We start from the raw sequence: 2,831 nt of genomic DNA on the forward strand, positions 1-2,831 counted from the left end.
CTTTTTCCAAATTTTTTGGAGAGTTAAACCTGTATTATATTCCCCGCTTTTACGTACTGCAAAACTAGGAGATGTTAATAGATCGTACAAGACAAGCCTCCAATTTCAGAGTGCTTCCACAAAGCATGACTCGACTACTCTGTGTTAATGTCCGAAAGGGCTTCTCTTTTCTTTTGCTGCTTGCATTTTAGTGTGCATGCATGTGCGCTCTGTGGGGGGTGTGACACGACCATGATCGCTCTTGGAAATCCGGACCTGCACACAAGCACAATCACCGATCATAGAACCACAAAGAGAGGCGCAAGCATGCTCACCACCCAACCGTGATGCTCACGAGTCTAGGACTTGTAGAATCCAAGCATCCCACAGGCTGGGCTGCTGGTACAAACATCTACATCCAACCAGTCCACAACTTGTGGCGTCCCATACCACAAGAAGGTGCCCATAGGGCCTCAGGACTACGGCCCATAGGGCCTTAGGACCGTGTTGGGAATCCAGGCTACGCTAGAAAGCAGGTGTGCGTCCGCAACTCGATCCAGGTTCCAGACCACAGGCTGGGCTGCTGGTACAAACATCTACATCCAACCAGTCCACAACTTGTGGCGTCCCATACCACAAGAAGGCGCCCATAGGGCCTTAGGACTGTGTTGGGAATCCAGGCTACGCTAGAAAGCAGGTGTGCGTCCGCAACTCGATCCAGGTTGGCCGCTAAAAATAGTTGGAACTCTAACTCGTCTATTGCCCTTGCAACCCAACTTGAGAATCACTTGCCTAGCCACTAGACTCCCCAAGCACAGTCAGATACAATCCGTGCACATGACATACTCCCCTTCCTCTAAGAACTCACTCCTGAGTTCAAAAGAAAGTCCGGAAACTCTCTCTGAAGGTTAGTCAATGTCTACCATGTAGAATCCTCCTCAACACGATCCTTCCACTTAATCTTCTACTCCGTGATTGTCCTTTTTCTAGCTTGATGTTCACGAAGGCCAAGAATTCTCTTAGGCTCGTGCAGTATAAAGGTTAAATCTTCAACCTCTATAAGTTCTTGACGAGTAACTACGCGAAATGTGTGGCCTCCTTTAGTGTTGAGATCTTATTGTTCTCAACTTAACCTATAGGAATTGGGTAAGCTGGCCACAAAAAAACCCGAAAGGGTCATAAGATCCATCTTTGTAGCGTTGGTTTGAAGGTCACATAATTTCTAGAGATAGGTCTCAAAAATGAGGCTTTGTTTGGTCATGATGTCATAATCATCTTCCAAGGCCTTAAACTTGGCCATGATGTCATAATCATCTTCCATTTTTAGAAACCTAGTTCTAAAGGTTTCTTTGAACTCAACCCAGGTGGATGGTTGAGGCCTAAATTCTTTCCACCAGAGTAGAGCCTTTTCGGCTAGATATCCAACTGCTGACTGAATGGGCTTGTCGTGTGGCATGGATGAAAATTGAAGTGGACCTTCCATTTATGAAGCTAGGTATCGACAACCTCTTTCTTGTGATCCTTTTGCTCCCCCAAGAATTGTGCCAGGGCAATATTTGTGCCAAGAACAGAAGTAATCGCATCCATGCGGGTGAGGGTCTGAAGCTGGGACTGCATGGCAACAATTTGTTGGAACAACTAGTCATGGTTTGAATTTAGGAGCGCAAACTTTTCATCCAATCCTTGAGGAATTGGTTGAAAGCGTCCTTTGTTACGAGATCCTCACAAACATCATAGTTGTCCACTTCCATATCCCGTTTAGACATAGGGGAGGCTTGATTGGAATTAGTTATGTTTTGGTCCGCCTTATGGAGATTCCTTGCATCAGCCATGAGGTAAACCGATAAAGAAATATCCAAAAGGGAAAAGAAAATGTAAATTGCAAGACGTGGAAGGGATTCAGAATAAAGAGAGTTGATATGGCGTAGAAAGTGAAGGCAAACTGCTATAGAATCACTCGACTGGTCGAATCCTTGGAAACTACACCAAAATTTTTGCGCCAAGTGCCACTCTTTGCTAGTGGATCAGCCTCGGGTCTAACAAACTCCAAGACTTCTGCCAAACGGTGAAGTGTACGGCCAACTAGCAGCAACAGATTGTAGAAGATAAGGCGCAATTGGTGCGATGGGATGGCGAGAGGTAGGGAGATATATGCAAGCGGAATTCCAAGCTAGGAAATGCTTTGGCGCATGTGGTTGCCAACAAAATAAGGTTTCCCCCTTTAACAAAAAAGCCATAGGCTTTTATTTCAATTGGTGCCCTAGCTTTTAGAAAGCATGGCTAGCCAAATCTAGTGGCTTTCTTTTAGGGTTTTCTTGGCAGGAAAGCAAAGTTGCTTTTTGCCTTCTCCATCAACTCACAAAGATTTTCCTCATCTCTCGGTCTAAGTGTAAGCATGTCCACGCACCTTTGAGATTTCGTAAAAGAAATCCTCACTCGAGTGCTCTTCTCCCTATCAAACGTCTCCTACCAATAAAAATCAGCTTCCAAATGTTCCCAATAAATTTCGCTTGCCCTTCTTCTACAATTTTGCATGTCTCTCCACTGAAATCCTAATTAACTTCCCAATTAGCCACTAATTCACCCAAACGCATCCTGCCTCACATGGAGATCTCAACTTCCCCACCTCTTGACGAAACAATTGCTTTTCCAGTGCTCTTGTGCGAAAAACGAAATTTACACTTACCCAAAAGATCCAAACAAAATTTGCAATTACCTCTAGAATTCGCCATCCAGGAAGGGCTCTGATACCAAGTGACACAACCACGATCGCTCCTAGAAATCTGAACTTGCATACCAACACAAACCACTGATCATAGAACCACAAAGAGAGGTGCAGGCATGCTCACCAC

Source organism: Dipteris shenzhenensis, chromosome 31 (genome assembly GCF_047967505.1).
Source record: "Dipteris shenzhenensis isolate YYH24624 ecotype China chromosome 31, Dip_SZ_1.0, whole genome shotgun sequence".
Taxonomy (NCBI): domain Eukaryota; kingdom Viridiplantae; phylum Streptophyta; class Polypodiopsida; order Gleicheniales; family Dipteridaceae; genus Dipteris; species Dipteris shenzhenensis.